This window comes from Leopardus geoffroyi, chromosome C2 (genome assembly GCF_018350155.1).
Source record: "Leopardus geoffroyi isolate Oge1 chromosome C2, O.geoffroyi_Oge1_pat1.0, whole genome shotgun sequence".
Taxonomy (NCBI): Eukaryota; Metazoa; Chordata; class Mammalia; order Carnivora; family Felidae; genus Leopardus; species Leopardus geoffroyi.
Window position 1 is genome coordinate 133,534,566 of NC_059333.1, and position 18,048 is coordinate 133,552,613.

Genomic DNA, 18,048 nt, shown 5'->3' on the forward strand with positions numbered 1-18,048 from the left:
TTTGTGTATTTGGGGAATTAAAAAATACAAATGAGGAAGTATTAACTGTTTTGGGCTGTCGCTCTGGTGTTTCCTGATTCATTTAGTTTGGGGTAAAAGCTGAATATGTTGTAAAATCTCCCTGTGGTGATTCAAACGTGTACCCAGCATTGAGAACCTTGACTTTATAGTAGCTTTTCTTAGACTATGCCATGAAACCACCTGGGCTGCTGGTTTAAAATGCAAATCCTGAGCCTAATAAATCTACCAGGTCTCTTGGGCACAGCCTCAGGCAAGCACCAAAAGGATTCTGACGCTAACATTTGAGAATGTTTGTCTGAAACATTCTGTCAGAATATTAGGTCACCCCAATCCAGATTGCTAAGGACCCAGGAGGTAAACTGAACAAGTGAAGCAGGCTGGGTGTGAGGCAATAGGGAACGGTGGGGACTAACGCAAACAGAAGAATGTATTAAAGCTTCCAGATGGCTGAGAAGGGTGTGTTGTCGGTGGTGTTCAGAGTTACCAGACCTTTCTTCCTTCCTTCCTTTCTTTCTTTCCTAAGAGGCACCAGAAATCTAGGTTTTAATCTCTCAATTTACATTGGTGACTGACCCCCAAAATATATTCAAACACCTGGCGATCGAAACAAAACATGTCTGAGGGTAGTGCTCAGTCTCCCGACCACGCATTTGCAACCACTGACACGGACTTAGCTCACAGCACGTACTCTGAGGGCCGTGAGTCAAGGATTCTCCAGCTCAGCAGAGAAAACCACAGCTTGCATTCTCCATCATGTTGCCATGTGTCCGATCCATGGCTTCCTCTGCAGGAATCCTCCGAAATATCCAGTCCAGAGTTCCTCTATTGTTCCCTAAGGGTATGATGTGTCCACACTCTCCTTTCTGGGGGATTAGCTGAGTCCGAGAGGAACATTTAGCAAAGGTGAGCTTCTGTTTGAGAGTTCAGGGGCTCAGCCTACCATGTCCCTCAACCGGCAGCACAGGGGTGTTCTAGGACACCACTTTTCTTTTTAAAAATTTTTTTGAGTATAGTTGACACAGAAGGTTACATTAGTTTCAGGGGTATGACAGTGATTTGACAAGTGTATACATTCTGCCATGCTCACCACAATTGTAGCTGTCATCCATCACTACACAACACTGTCCCAATACCATCGAGTGTGTTCCTTATGCTGTGCCTTTTATTCTCATAACTTATTCATTCCATAACTGGAAGCCTGTATCTCCCTCTCGCCTTCACCCATATTGTTCATCTCCCCATCCCCCTCCCCTCCAGCAACCATCCGTTGATCCTCTGCATTTATAGGTCCAATTCTGCTTCTTGTTTGTTTGTTTAGTCATTTGTTTTCTTGAACCACAGTGACTCTTCCTCACTGGAACCATTACAGAACAAACCATTGGAAAGTTGCTGAGCCTGACCCTGGAGTTGGAAGGAGAACTTGAGTGGATAGCACTTTCATTCCAAAGGTTTTTCCCTTTTTCTGCGGCTCCCAATCCAACGACCACATCAACTGTCCATAGATCTCAGGATACCAGACTCTGGTCCCAGCACTGCACTACCCTGTCGTGTGAGCTCGGGCAAGTCCCATGTTTCTCTCCACACCACCAGCTCCTCCTCCGTGAAAGAAGATTATCATCACTGGTTTTTAAAATTTTTTTTTCAAATTTATTTGTTTATTTTGAGAAAGGAGAGTGTGAGTGGGGGAGGGACAGAGAGAGAAGGAGAGAGAGAATCCCAAGCAGGCTCTGTGCTTTCAGCATGGAGCCTGACATGGGGCTCGTTCTCACGAGAACTATGAGATCATGACCTGAGCCAAAACCAACAGTCAGATGCCTCACCCACTGAGCCACCCACGTGCTCCATCACTGTCTTTTTCAGTAGAAGAACTCATTTATGAAATTCTGATGAAAGTGTACAACAAAACCCAAATATGAAACAAAAGCAATAGAGAGTTCAGTTCTTCCACGGCTGATCGGGACATGTCAATGCTTGCCAATCGCCTCATAGAGCCATAAGGTTCCAGGGAACAGAGTTTTGAAACTACAAGGTTTGCTTATTTTCAAGCAATTTTTCCAATCTGGAGCTTGCTTACTTTTCAAATTTGGAAATGCTATGTGAAAGATGTTCAGAAGTCATTTCCTCTAAATCTCCCACTGGTTCATATATTAACGACGACTTTAGGAAAAGCCACTTCTCCCAGGCGTTCAGTGAAGCCCACAGTTACACAGAACTATGCTAGATGCTATAAACGAGACTAGCTGTGGCCTCCAATTCCCAGGTGTTAGAACTGTAAATCCTGGCAGGCAAAAGAGGAGAGGGATTTTGGACAGATTCTAATTCTGTATTTTATGACCTATTCCAACCCCTGACCTCTTTCTGATAAACATAAAAACCTCACAGACTGAGACGTTAGGTGTCATCCCCACCCCGATTCGTGAAAACTTTTGTCTTGCTTTGCTTTCTGTAATTTATATTATGACAACAATAGGTATTGTTTTTTCACGTTCCAGGTAATAATTACATAATATAATAACTGTATTATTAAGTGTATTATCAATCTTGCTTTTTCCAAAACAGACAAGTCATACCAAAGAATGTAATATATGCCCTCTACCCTTCACCTCTCCCCACTCATTGAGAATAACTGACCCAATTTATTCTTCCTCATTTATGCTTATAGCCTTGGTTCCCTTCTAAAACGTGAAGACATTATATGGGGGGTGAAGTGGGAGTGAGGAGATTGGTGGGGATTTGGGTGAAATGAGATTAGCCTTGAGTTGTTAATTATTGAAACCAGGCTATTGGTATATGGAAATCCTTTAAATGTTCTCTCCACTTCCATATGTTTTGAAATTTTCCATAATAAAAAGGTCATATAAAGAAAATATTACCTACCTGTGCATTGAAATGGAGTATTTTGCCCAATTGCAACCCTAGAAGCACTTTGAACAGCACCCTCACTTGTGCAGCCGTGTCTGACATTGGTTCCAACGCTGTCTCCACTCCCTGACCCTACCCATTTTGTCATGGCAGAATCTCACAATACGCCCCGTGAGGACAGACGAGGAATTGCAACAGTCCAAATCCCAGATTGGAAGAAGCCTCAGACTCTGGGTATTTATTCCTTCACCCACCTCTTGCCAGCTGCAGGTGAAGCTGGTCTTAGCCACTGAAAGCCCTCCGTAGCCCTGACTGCAAAGGGTTAAATTTCTGCCCCTGAAATGACTGGGTTTCCCTTTGGTCGGTGTTGCCTTTCAGGCTCATGCCTTCAGGATGACTCGGTAGACCAATGCGACCATGAGTTTTTGGTTCCTGAATATATGTAACTGACTCAGATTACCAAAAATTGAGAACTGACTACATTAGGCTTCTCCATCCAGGTTGAAACAGCTCACCTGTATCCCGAATGGTGGGGAAAAGGCTTCCGTGGCACTGGATGCCTCAGAGGTTAGGCAGTGCAGTCTTGGGGTGGGGGTGGGGGGCGGAAATTGGAGGCTGCTACTAACTAAAGAATCCGTGGGACTCAAATACAGAGGGGAGGGGGCAGGGCACCAAAAGGACTGACACCTGAATAATCCATCTGTAGCAAAATGGCTTCCAACTAATTAAACATAGAAAAACCTCTTTTAGAGAAGATAATCCTATTGGATCAACTTGCAAGATTTTTCCAGCCAGCTTCTGCCTCTTGGAGCTTCAATTAAAAGCTGTTTAGCAGATGGCAGTTTCTGAGTCACAAAGTTAGACTCTCTGGCAACCGTGTGTGCTTTTGGTTTCCCAGGGGATCCTGGCCACATATGGCTCTAGAAGAGGTGCGACAGCTCTTTCTTGGCACAGAACAGAGAGCTCCTCCCCCACCTCAACACACAGCTGACAGGGATTTCAATATAACCATCAAGGGTGATTAGCAGGAGGGATTTTCCAGATAATTCAGGAATTCAGGGAACGGAGCTTGAACATCATTTGTACAACCCTTTCTTTTTATAGAACGGAGAAACTGAGGCTCAGGGGAGTCCTGCAATCTAGCTAAAGTCACCCAGGAATGGATAAACAGGGTCAGGACCGGCCTCGTTCTTGATTACTAGAGAGACAACTTTTCTGTTTCCTTTGGGGACCTAATTCATTGCCGATCCTTTCCTTAAACCCACAGGCTCCTAAAGGATATTTTACCAGCCATCTGACAAATTGGCTGGGAGAGGGGCTTGAAAAGTTTACTTTGTCCACCTCTTACTTCCTTACGGGACAAAACCTCTGAAGTGGAACCCCACTGCCCTCCTTTTCAGAGCTTTCCATTCATGTTGAAGTCACAGCTTCCTTGGGTTCTGTCAAAGAGAAACAGTCAAACCACAAGCTAAAGGCAGTAAGGCATACTTTATTCAGTACTACTGCAGTAGGGGAGAGGCCTCCGCCCGGCTTCGCTGAGATGAAGGGCAGGCGGCTTTTTAAGCGCTGGGGTGTGCCAAAGGAAAAGCACTTTTAAGAGTTGGGGTCAGGGCAGGATAACTGATGTGCCGAAAACCGGGTGACAGGGCCCTACCTTTCTTGATGATTACGTTTCAAAGTGATGGCTCTCGGGTCCTTGAGAAAAACGTTCCTAGCTTGTGGAAGATACATCACAAAAAGAGAAAAGATTTACAACTGCAAGTTTTTAAAAGTAAATGCTTCTAAGAAAAGGGAGGCCAGGAGCCTATAGTCAGGTTTTAGAACAAACAGTAAATTCTTTTGGCAGCATTGAGCTTTCTCAAGCAGGAATTTAAGTAGACTAGGGCCATCATTCTAGGAATGCGCCCTTGAGCTGTTAAAAACGGTGCTAGTGTTGTGCAAGCCTCTTAGTGTAGAGGGCAGACAAATAATTTGTGTTGGGTGTTTGCGGTTTTCACAGGCCAAGGTGGAGGCCCAGTCAAGAAGAGGGCTCAGAGGAACAGACTCAAGTCTGGTCAAAGACAGAGACTGTCAGCGCTGACGAGACTTGCAGTGCTCTGCCAGTCAGAAAGTTGATTCAGAGAGTTCCCCGTATTTGTGACCATAGTTTAAACCTATTTCTTCCTGTTCTTTACCAGAGCTACAAGTTGATTCATGATCTGTTTTGGAATGGTTCTTCATATATTTACAATCAATCTTTTCCAAACCGGATTTCAAGTTGTTTGAAGACACGGCCTATGTGTTACTTTTTAAAAATATTTATTTATTTATTTTGGTGGAGGGGATCGGGGCAGAGAGAGAGGGAGAGAGAATCCCAAGCAGGCCCCGCAGTGTCAGTGAAGAGCCAAATGCAGGGCTCAAACTCACAAACTGTGAGATCGTGACCTGAGCCGAAATCAAGAGTCAGATGCTTAACTGACTGAGCCACCCAGGTGCCCTAACATTTTTAAAAAACCTTCCATTGCACCCTGTAAGTGACTGAACTGATAATCATTCATTGACCCTCCTGGAAGATTACAGTCCATTTTCAACAATGTTAACCAACATTCCAGGGTCCAGATCCTGTTTCTATAGCCATCTCTGTGATTTTTTTTTTTTTTTCTGAACCCTCTTCCAACATGGGAGGCCAAAGTGAGGCTCATCCATTCTTTTTCAAAAAGTCCCCAAGAATTTAACTCCTCAAACTCTTCCAGAGCACCAGCTAAAGGCCAAACACTGTCCTGGAAGCTGGGGAGGAAGAGATCAGTGGGTCCGGGTTTCTGCTGTCAATGGACTAGTGGGGAGACTGATAAGTAAATCAACCGATGATTCCAATACTTGGTGAGAAGCTCAGTGTAGAGGTGTGTGCACAAAAGAAGGTCCCTTCAGGGGACACCTGGGTGGCTCAGTCGGTTGAGCGTCTAACTTCAGTTAGGTCATGATCTCGCGGTTTGTGAGTTCGAGCCCCGCGTCGGGCTCTGTGCTGACAGCTCAGAGCCTGGAGCTTGCTCCGGATTCTGTGTCCCCCCTCTCTCTCTGCCCCACCCTGCTCTGTCTCTGTCTTTCAAAAATGAATAAACATATAAAAAAAATTAAAAAAAAAAAAGAAGTTCCCTTCAGTTTGTATGGGAAATGGTTAGGGAAAGTCTCCCAGAAGAAACATCATCTGCTTGGGTTAGGCCCCCTCCAAGGAGAGCCTGAAAGGAGAAACCTTGGACAAGTGATTTATTTATTTATTATTTTTTTAATTTTATGTTTAGAGTGTGGGATTTTTAAAAAAATTTTTAATGTTTATTTTTGAGAGAGAGAAAGAGCTAGAGACAGAGCACGAGTGGGAGAGGGGCAGAGAAAAAAGGAGGCAGAGAGTCCAAAGCAGCATGCAGGCTCTGAGCTGTCAGCACGGCCAGTGCCTGATGCTGGACTTGAACCCACGAACCACGAGATCATGACCTGAGCTGAAGTCGGACACCAAACCGACTGAGCCGCCCAGGAGCCCCATTGGACAAGTGATTTGTTGAAGGAGATCAGAAAAATTCTGTGAAGAAATGAGGGAAGCATGACAGAGCAGGGGGAGCAGGTAGGTAGAGATGTGATTTCAGCGGTGGAGTCTAGCCTCAGTTTGATCCCAAGGGTGTATCTGGAAGGGAGTGTCAATTGCACCAGAGTTGCCCTTCATGGAGTCAAAGAGGCCAGACTTCTGTACTCCTTATCAGTCAGTCGTGGGCTATAGGCGCTCCGGGAGGAGGGTGCCTAACATCCTGCATAGTTCTGGGAGAAGGAGCTCCTGCTGGCTGCGGGTGAATCTGTGGGAAGGGATGTAGCTTTCATCAGCTGGGATGAGTGTACCTGCCCGACTAACAGGGATCTTGGTGGGGTGCGGGCAGCCTCCACTACAACACCTGAACTGACCCCTGAAAGAGGAGAGCACTCAAAGTTAACTACAGGGAATATACGGGACGGGCAATGATAGGGCATTTCAGGGCAAACTAACAGAGGGAAGAGAGAACACAATGAGTCTAGAAAGGACAGAGGTTTGGTGGCTGTCTTAGCTCAGGCTGCTATAACAAAATAGCCACAAACTGAGGGGCTTGTAAACAACAGACATCTATTTCTCACAGTTCTGGAGGTCAGAAGTCAGAGATCAGTCCAGTATGGTCAGGTTCTTGTGAGACCCCTCTTCCGGGGTTGTAGACTGCTGTTTTCTTGTTGTAGCCCCACGTGGAAGAAAGAGGGCAAGAGAGCCAGCCCTCTTGCCTACTACTTGTAGTAGTAATTACACTACTATTCACATTCCAAACCAACCCCCCCCCACCACCCCTCCGCTTCTGCCATCACACTGGGGGTTAGCATTTCAACATACAAATTGGGGCAGGGGCACAAACATTCAGCCCATTGCACTATAAATGGAACACTGGATTTAAAAAGCAGGGAGTGTACGGGAGACTGGGTGGCTTAGTCGTTTAAGCCTTCGACTTTGGCTCAGGTCATGATCTTCTGGTTCGTGAGTTCAAGCTCCGTATCAGGCTCTGCACTGATAGTGCAGAACATGCTTGGGGTTCTCTCTTCCTCTTTGCCCCTCATGCAGTTTCTCTCTCTCTAAAAGTAAATAGATTAGAACTTAAAAAAATAGGAGGGCCTGGGTGGCTCCATCGGCTAAGTAGACGACATCGGCTCAGGTCATGATCTCATGGTTCATGAGTTCGAGTCCCACGTCAGGCTCTATGCTAACAGCTCAGAGCCTGGAACCTGCTTCAGATTCTGTCTCCCTCTCTCTTTGCTCCTCCCCTCCTTGTGCTCCGTCTGTCTCCCTCTCAAAAATAAATAAACATTTAAAAAAAACTTAAAAAAATGAAAATGAATAAGAAATAAAAAGAAGGGCGTGTGTGCAAACACCAGCCAATAAGAGTGGGCAAGAACCCCTTCCCCATCTTCAGTATTTAATGTCTACTTTTCTCCCGCCTCCAAGGAGACTGGAGATACAGACACTGGGGAAACTGAGCGGAGGATGGAAGAGGTGTAGACAGAAGGATTACCAGTGTTATGTGACATTTGAGTGGCTCCAGTTCACAAGGTTGTCTGTTCCTCCCCCAGTAGTAGGAGGTACTCATCAACTCTTCTGAGGCCCAGTTCTTTGAAGAGGCATTTAATTTGTTCACCTGCAGTCAACACCCGAGAAGCCCAAAGACAGTCATTCATACTCTGTGATTGTTTGCACAGCCCGTCACTCTCATCTGAGGCAGTTAGCTGGTTCTGGCCCTGAACCCATCTTCCTCTAGCCAAGCTCATTCATCAGGACCTTGAGTTCTGCCTGGTGTTCACAAATTGATAAATTGGTGTTTTGTTCTGTTTTGCTCCTTTCTTGAGAAGTTATTTCCCTTTGAAAAGTTTCCACCCATGAGAGACGATACTTGTTTTGGTATGTGATTACAGCTAAATCTTGTATAAATGCATTGATGAAATTGCTTGAACCAAGAATCTACCCTGAACCTAACTCTTAAAGGTGTCAAAAGATTATAAAAGGCTTTTGTTGAGATAGTGTACACCCAGACATGATTGGATGGTTGGCAAATGCAAACTTACAAAATGGCAGCCAGCTCCACAGATGTCTTATGTGAGCAATATTCCTTCCTCGCTTTTCTAATAACCAAAATAATTTTTTGGATCCTCAGGAACTGGTCTGATTTTCATTTCCACTTCACTGGCACTCCCGTGTACTTTCCGGGTTTTTGTATTCATCTATTCATGCCATAAATCCATAAAGCAAATCGTTTAAAAAATACTTATATATCACAATTGGGACAGTTTTAAGAAATAAAAACACAGTGATGTTCTGATTGTCTGTTGCAGCATAACAAATCATCCCAAAGCTTAGCCTTAAAACAATGACGATGGACTGCATCATCTCGGCCCTAGTTCGCATTGGCTGGGGTGGCTCCAAAGCTGGGAACTGGAATCATCTGAAGGAAAATGCACTCAACTGTCTGAAAGTTCATGACGGCTATCTGCTGGGACCTCAGCAGGGGCTATCAGATGGAACGCATACGCATGGCCTCTCCATGTGGCCTGGGCTTTCCTGAAATATGGTGGCTGAGTTTCTAGGGTGTGTGAGAGAGAGCAGAATAGAAGCCATATCATATCCCGCACCACTTACCCAAGCGGTTACAAAAGCTCATCCATTTTCAAGAGGAATGGATATAGACTTCTTGACAGGAAGAGTGTCAAAGAATCTTCAGGCATATTTTAGAATCAATATAGCTAAGATGACCATATAATTCACTGTCTAATGCAAGACGTTTTGAGAGCAAAAGCGGGTGCTTTTCAAGCATGAATAAAACTGTCCTTGGTAAACCAAGACAGGTCACCTCTACTACAATGCTCTCACCAAGCTCTCATAAATCCCTTTGCTTCTAACATTCACTGTGTCATTTTAAAACATACTCTTTACTAATTGAAATTTGTGTTTTAAAATCTATTTTTTGATAATTTCTTGTTTCTAAATCACAACTATTACCTTCAGGTTGCTTGTTCATGATGAATCTGGAGCTTGATGGTTACAAATCTTGTCCCACTATATCCTTCCTGCTAATTGGGATAGCTTCTGGCACTGTGGATAGAAGTGCTTGGAATGCCTTGTCTCTCAGATGAGAGAAACCCAAGCAGTGGAAGAATTTGCTTCAAGAAATGCTTTTTTAAAAACCTCATTTTTTGGCTAAGTGGTAAAAAAACACAGTGATGACTCATCAGTTGAAATCAGATCCTTCATCCCAAAAAAGTGTTTTTATAAGAAGTGGGTGGGTTTTTTTTCTTTTCCCAAAGGCAGTCTGCATAATATTTGGTGCTTCTCTTTTCTGAGTCATACATTCCATCTCAGTGGAAAGTGACAGTTTCAGACTTGAGCCAATAACATTTTATTTTCAGAGCTGTGCACGACGCCCCCTTATCCAGGGATCTGCTTTTGCCTTCATCCCTGAGAGGAGTTCAGGCACGGACCATTCCACACCGACAGTCTCCCTTTCCCCCCTTCCCTTGGCCAGTTATTAACCTGTTTTTCTAAAGACCCTGGAGCAGAATAAATGCCTAGAGAGAGCATTCAGAAACAGCACCTAGTTGTAAATAAGCATGGCAAGTTTATTGTCCTTCTAGAGGCAACCACAGTCAAACACCGTGAATCTCTGTCTCACAATCCTGGGTCTCCACGCAGGAGACTTTATTCACAACCTCCCCCCCCCCCCCACCCCGAAAACATTTTCTTTCTGTTGTTTCTTTCTTGTGACTCGGCAACTCTGTGTCGTTACTGAAAGAAAGTAATGTGATTCATTTCTGATCCATGAAAGCAAACATCCCATCCTGTTCAGTTTGTCTTCTTGGAAGCCTCCACAAATACCTCCTTGCTAGAAAACAAAAATGTAAAACTTGTATCCATTTCTGTTCCAGAATGAAAGACACAGGAAACTTATGAGGCTGGAGCTAAGGCCTGAGCTTCACAAATTAAGAAGGTATTTAAGAGAGCTTCAATGAGAACATTAAGACTAGGAAACTCGAGGGGAAAGAGTTAAAAGAACCAGCAGGGATTGGGAACAGCAGCATCCAACAGCTGCCTAGATGGCAAGTGGGACTGGACTTAGGGTGACCAACTGTCCCAGTTTACCTGGACTGAGAGCGTTCCTGGGATGTGGGACTTTCAGTTTTTTAATCCAGGAAGTTCTGGGAATACCGGGACAAGTTTGCCACCCTGACTGGAGCTCTCTTTCCTAGTCAGAAGCTACCCCCACTGTTGTGCCGCAAAGAGCCAGGTTCTGCTCCGGAAAGGTAGGAAGGGGCAACGATGATCCCAGGCCAGGAACTGGAAGGGAAAGAACAAAGCCAGAGGCAGAGACTGACATTTAGACTTCCAGGTTCAGTGTGCTAAATAAGGGATGTTTGGGATAAGAAAGGGGCAGTGGTGGGGCGCCTGGGTGGCTCAGTCAGTTGAGCATCCGACTCTAGATTTTGACTCGGATCATGGTCTCACGGTTTGTGAGTCTGAGCCCTGCATTGGGCTCCATACTGCCAGTGGGATTCTCTCTCTCTTCCTCCCTCTGCCCCTCCCCAGTGCTCTCTCTCTCTCTCTCTCTCTCGGTCTCTCTCTCTCTCAAAGTAAATAAACAAACTTAAAAAATTAAACAACACAAAAAAGGTGCAGTGATGAGAGTGAACAATCCTGTTAATGGCTCAAAAGCACCGGGCAGAACTCCACCCTGTAAGGAAAGGATCACTCAGTTAGGTAAAATGAACAGATTCCACCCAAGCTTTTAAACTCCCTTCCACGCAGCCTTCCAAGAGTCCTTGTGAGTTAGGGGTAGGCTGGGGCTCTAGCCAAATCCCAGGGCTCCGCTCCTGTTCCTCCCACACGCTGTGGACCCTCCCTCTCCATCCATCCCCAGAGGTTGTGCATTCATTATTCAAAGCTCCCTTTCTTGTACTCACAGGCCCTCTGCACCCCACACGGCTGGAAGCCAGGAGCACAACCCAGCTGGGCCCCCCTGCACTGAAGGAACTGGAGAGGCAGTTAATATCACCAATAATATGGAGTCTCCTCCTTGGTCACTTCTCTCTTCAAGAAAAACAATATCAAAAAGTCAGAAATAAAGCAAAGTAGATACATGACCCCTATTGTCAAGCCTACCTTGGGGTCCTTCGACTTTCTAGTCAAACTTCGTTTGACTTGCTATTTAGTCTTGAGTCAATATTTTATGACTCTCCAAGGTTAGCTATTAATTTGTTGAAAATCATTAATGTACAAATGGTTTTTATCCAATAGTGATACAAACGATTGTTTTCCTGTAGAGAGAAAAGTGGCATCTGTTTGATAGAAACTATAATTCTAAAGGTTATGGTTTTATTGCCTTGAAAAAAATAACTAGTTTGTTTCTAACTTAGTGAACTTATTCCATATTTTTTCTTGTACTTCCATATATACATTATCTTGTACATCTTATACACCTGGTTCCTTATTAACGAGTTAAGATAAAACTGTGAGGGGCACCTGGGTGGCTCAGTCAGTTGGGCATCTGACTTCAACTCAGGTCATGATCTCGTGGTTCATGGGTTTGGGCCGTGCGTTGGGCTCTGTGCTGGCAGCTCAGAGCCTGGAGCCTGATTTGGATTCTCTTTCTCCTTCTCTCTCTGCCCCTCCCCCACTTGTGCTCTGTCTCTCTCTCTCTCTCTCTCTCTCTCTCAAAAATAGATAAACATTTTAAAAAAACATTATGTAGGTATTTATCCAAGGGACACAGGTATGCTGTTTTGAAGGGACACATGCACCCCCATGTTTATAGCAGCACTATCAACAGTAGCCAAAGTATGGAAAGAGCCCAAACGTCCATCGATGGATGAATGGATAAAGAAGATGTTGTGTGTATATATATATATATATATATATATATATATATATACACACACACACACACACACACACACACAATGGTGTATTACTCGGCAATGAAAAAGAATGAAATCTTGCCATTTGGAACTACGTGGATGGAACTGGAGGGTATTATGCTAAGCGAAATTAGAGAAAGACAAATATCATATGACTTCACTCATATGAGGACTTTAGGAGACAAAACAGATGAACATAAGGGAAGGGAAGCAAAAATAATATAAAAACAGGGAGGGGGACAAAACGTAAGAGACTCTTGAATATGAAGAACAAACAAAGGGTTGCTGGAGGGATGGTGGGGGGGGGGATGGGCTAAATGGGTAAGAGGCACTAAGGAATCTACTGAAATCATTGTTGCACTATATGCTAACTAATTTGGATGTAAATTAAAAAAAATAAAATTGAAAAAAAGAACATGCATAGCAATGACTTTCTTTGAGAAAGTGCTACCAAAATTACAAGCTGACAGGCTAATCAGGGTGGCTTAAAGCGCAAGTTCTATTTTCTGTTTTCATCTTTTTTTTTTTTTTTTTTAGCATGTCTTGTTTTAAGCAATATGGTTCTTAGGTAATTTGACTGAAAGGCTTTCCTTTCCAACATAAAACTAGAAGAGGAAATTCAAATTAAAAATTATTTCCTTTCTTTGAAAAAGAAAAAAAAGCATCACCATATCACTTGGACACAGCAATTCCACTTCTAGAAGTTTATCCTAATAAAATATGTGCCAAAACGTAAAATAAATAAAAACAAATAAAAAAAACATTATGTACTCATAACGTATTTTTATGGGAATTATGGTTTTTTTTTTTAATTTTTTTTTTCAACGTTTATTTATTTTTGGGACAGAGAGAGACAGAGCATGAACGGGGGAGGGGCAGAGAGAGAGGGAGACACAGAATCGGAAACAGGCTCCAGGCTCTGAGCCATCAGCCCAGAGCCCGACGCGGGGCACGAACTCACGGACCGCGAGATCGTGACCTGGCTGAAGTCGGACGCTTAACCAACTGCGCCACCCAGGCGCCCCAAGGAATTATGGTTTTTTTAAAGCATTTTAATAATTATGCCCTGGGAAGTTATCCCCACAGCACCTCTATTTTTGGTTCTCCTTGGACCCACAAAAATACAGTCTTAAGTCACGTGTCCTCTTCATCTTTCTGTTCTTCAATCACTGATGACACCCTGGGCCTCCCTCAGGGTTGCGGTAAGGGGCACCTTCAGGTTAAAAAAAAAAATTTTTTTTAAGGAATTATTCAGTTGCAGAGTTATAGATAATAGGAAAATCAGGATGCTAAGATGTCCAGCAATGGAAAATAAAAAATTGTGGTACATCAACATTAAATATTATGCAGCTATTAAGTATAATCATTGTCAAGACTATTGCAGCAACATGGAAAATGCTGAGGTGAGCTTGTGAGAAGACAGTATTTAAGATAGGAACTGGAAGTTAAGACAAACATTAAAATATCTGTGAGGAGGTGCTCGTAGGAAGATTTCTCATCCCACCCCCCAAATTTTATATAAGATGTTTTTTGTCCTTTCAATGAAAAAAAAAATTTTTTTAAGAAAATTTAAAACCCAAGCAACCAGGACATCATTATTATGTGATATTATTGATGTCATTAACACCAACATGGTCATAAAACTATCATTAGGAGATTTCACTGAATAACTCTCCTGAAATCTCCCCAAACTTGCCCATTCTACCACTCTTTCACCTCTGAATGCTTAGGAGCTCTAAGGTCACTTTCAACTCAATCATGCTGTGTGACTGGTCACACAGCATGATTGAGTTGAAAGTGACCTTAGAGGCAAAGCTCTAAGGAAAGGCAAAGCTCTAAGAATTAGAGCTTGGTGGGTAGGAATTGGAGAGGTGAGCTTCCAAAGGTTTATGAAAACAAATGAGACCTCAACTCTCAGCCTCACGGACAGGGATGTTATCAGCTCTGCCCACAAACTCTCAGGTCCCCTTTGGGGGCAGTCATGTTCCAGCCCCATATCTACGCTTACAGCACTGTTCTTGGTGCCCAAAACTCTACCCAACTCACCCATATTCAATTTTAGGTCAGAGCTGCTGAACATGCACCCTCTAGACCCCAAACTGGGACCCAGGACCAATATCCCTTTTGCCCACCCTGCCTTCCCACAGCTTGGAACATCTATGCCTGGCCACGGAGAGCCCTCCCTGACTGTAGATGTGGCATCTGGTTGTCCTTCTGAGGACAGACCTTTCCCTCCCCACCCTCTTGGAGAAAACCACAAAAACAAGACAGGAGCCAGCTGTGTTCCAAGGGGAATATTTTCACCCTACTCCCACTTCATTAAGCTCTTTGGCCCAGGACACAGGCAATGGGACATTTATGAGGCTTCCCAGAGGTACCCATGCAACAGGCCCAACTACCTGCCAGCTCCGACCTCACTTGAAGTTGCTTTTGGTTCTCCGGCAGCTGATGTTTTAAAGCTGGCTCATCTTCTAAGTGCATGTATTTACAAACAGACTGTACTGATGTTCCTTAAAAAACTCCCTCCTTCTGAGTCCTTGACTCAGTCTGTGTTCATTGAGTCAGAGTCATATTTTGTTTGATATGTTGGTGCAATCTTAGCTGTTTTTCAAGCACAGATCCCAAGCATCAGCTTCTGATGGGCAGGGACATAGTTTACATTTCTTGATAGCCCAGGAGCGAACACAGAGCCCTGCAAAGAATAAATATCTCTTGGAAAATTGGAAACCACTCAAATGTTCATCAATAGGGAATGGATAAACCAATTATGGTTTCTTTAGACAACAAAATGTTATTCAGCTATAGAAAGATGCACTGACACATGCAACAACATGGACAAATCTCAAAAGCATGACATTGAGCAAAAGACACACAAAAGAGCATATATGGTATGATTCCATTTCCATGAAACTCTGGAACCAGCAATGCTACTCTGTGATAGAGGTCTATTATAGACTGAATGTTTGTGTGTCCCCCCCACCCCAAATTCCTGTGTTGAAGCCTTAATTCCCAGTGTGGCTATATTTGGAGATGGGGCCTCTAAGAAAGCAATCAAGGTTAAATGAGGCTGTAATGGAGAGGCCCTGATCCAATTAGATTAGTGTCTTTCTTTCTTTTTGTTTTTAATGTTTATTTATTTTTGAGAGAGACAGAGTGTTAGTGGGGAAAGAGCAGAGAGAGAGGGAGACACAGAATCTGAAACAGGCTCCAGGCTCTGAGCTGTCAGCACAGAGCCTGACATGGAGCCAGAATCCACAGACCACGAGATCATGACCTGAGCTGAAGTCGGATGCCCAACCGACTGAGCCACCCAGGCGCCCCAAGCTCACATACATACAAAGAACAGGTCATGTGAGGACACAGTGGGAAGGTGGCAATCTACAAACCAAGAAGAGGGCTCTCACCAGGAACTGAATTGGCCAGAACCTTGATCTTGGACTTTGAGGCTCCAGAACTGTGAGAAAATTAATTTCTGTTGTTTAAGCCACCCAGTCTATTGTATTTTATTATGGCAGCCCTATGACAAGATGAAAATAGTGGTTACCTCTGGGGAAGTTGGTATTGACTCGAAAAGGACACAAGGGAATTTTCTAGAGTGAAGGAAATGTACATCTTGATAGGGTGGTGGCCACATGGATACTTACATATGTACATGCAAAAAAGCATCGAGCTATACACTTAAGATATGTGTATTTTACTACATGTAGATTGTAACTCAATAAAGAAATGAAAAAAAATTGATAAGAAAGGTTATCCCTTCACTATAACTCACACCCTCTAACTGATCAACTTGGGATATTGGTTTATCAAACACCCACTATGGGCAGATTCTTGCAGTAACCACAGATATAATGACAGAGAAGGGGAAAGGGAGCTTGGGCCCTAGATCTCAGGGAGTTTTTTCAACTCCAAAAGCAATATCTGGAAGTCCTCAAGTCACAGCCACTGTGGCAAGTTGTACCAAATGCTAACAGCTCATTAAGAGACTTTTGACACTCTGGAAGTCACATTAATTCCTTCATGCTTCTACTGAGGCAGCTGTTGCCTGCTCCCTTCAAGAACCAGGCAGACCCCTGATCTGTTCATCTGCTGGAAAATACCACCAGGAAAAACAAAAGAGAAATGGGAAAGCTGGTGTAGAAAGTCTTGGTGCGATATTAAACTGTGAAATTCAGACCTTAAACACTCCCTCTACTCAAGCAAAAGAATCTGCAAAAGTATTTACGCCCACATTTCAGCAGTTGACTTTTCTGTAGAGTACAGTATTAATGGAGTTGTTAGCAACTTGGGGCAAAAATGAGAAATTCTTCCCCAGGTTGTTCCCACTCCTTTCTTTCCAGAACTTTGACCATGCCAGTGAAACGCAGTGAGATACCACTGAAGAAGCATTGTAAACGAGGGGCAAGATTGACATATTGCCTCCCAGGGAGAAATGTGCCATTTCCTTTCCAGGCTCTTTGCAATTACAAGAAAAAAAAAAAAGTTGTTTTCGTAAAGTCACTGACATTCTAGAAAATGTGTTCCACCGCTTGTCCCTTCTATGTTCTTAAGAGAACATCGTTGGTTGATCACAGCACTGTTAATCATGGAGTCCAGTTTCAGAGGTAGAGACGTGCTTGAGCCAAATGGTGCTGGCTCATGACAGCCAGTTGTTAAATGTTAGGAATCTTGCTAGCTGTTTGCTAAACATGCTCATTATTAAAAATTAAATTATATAAATTTATACTTACATGAACATTAAAAAAAAGGTAATGGGGTGCTCAAAATTTATCACTTCCTAATTATTTGACTACATTTTATTATTATTATCTATGTACCTAAGGTTACTTACATATATGGTTACTTACACCATATTGTTACTGGAATAAATTCCAGGTTATTCCAGTAACCTGGAAACACTATACAATGATGTGCTGTAAAACAGTCTCAGGAACCGGCCCTGAGGTAAAATCTCTGCCATTTTATTGTCAGTCTTGTCCATAATGGCGCCCCTGGCGAAAGCCGCAGAAGGCAATTTGTTGGGGTAGAATGAAAGTGGAAGGGTTGCCTTTGGGCTGGGGTGGCAGGCAGGGTGGGCTAAACAATTTGCAGGACCCAGTGTAAAATGAAAATATGGGGTGGTTTGCTCAAAAATTATTAAAGATTTCAAAACGGCAACAGCAGAACATTAAACTAAGCATGGGCCCTTGTGATCACAGCGCCCCTTGTGAATGCCCACAAAACCAACTCTGGTAGCAGGTTACCATTTGCCTGCGGGAATCTTGTATTATCTGAGTGTTTGTAACGCAGGGGCTGCCCACTTGATTTTCAAGGACAAAGTTTCCAGGCAAAAGTCTTGAAAGCCCAGGCCCTAACTTTGGAGGAGAGCCATGGTCCTGGAGGGGCCGATAGAATAGATCTCAGGGTTTGAGGAGGTTCCACTTCCCTGAAGCCCCAAAGGTTCCAGAGCCCTGGGCCCCTACTGGAATCTGGAGTGGACACAGAGATGTCCCGGGGAGATAGGGACAGAGGTGAAGGCAGACAACCTTGCCCTTGGCAGTCCCTCTAGAAAGGAGGTCACAGCTGAGCAGATAAACACCCACAGGAAGCCCCAGTCCTGCTCTGCCTCAGAACAAGTCCCAAGTGTCTCAGGTCTGACTCTTCCTCTTTGGCCAAGTCACCCCTTTCTACTCTCTGATGCTGCCTTGAGAAGAAGCCAAACCAACAGAATGACCAACTTATCCCTGG

The 18,048-nt window shown here is 43.8% G+C and overlaps 1 long non-coding RNA gene across 1 annotated transcript; it reads right to left on the reverse strand.

Moving 5' to 3' along the window:
- Window positions 1-10,005: 10,005 nt before the first annotated feature.
- On the reverse strand, window positions 10,006-12,036 carry LOC123611601. The gene is made up of 2 exons (XR_006718753.1): window positions 10,550-12,036; window positions 10,006-10,292 (listed from the first exon to the last, which is right to left on the reverse strand). It is a non-coding gene; the product is annotated as an uncharacterized LOC123611601 (long non-coding RNA).
- Between the last annotated feature and the right edge of the window lie 6,012 nt (window positions 12,037-18,048).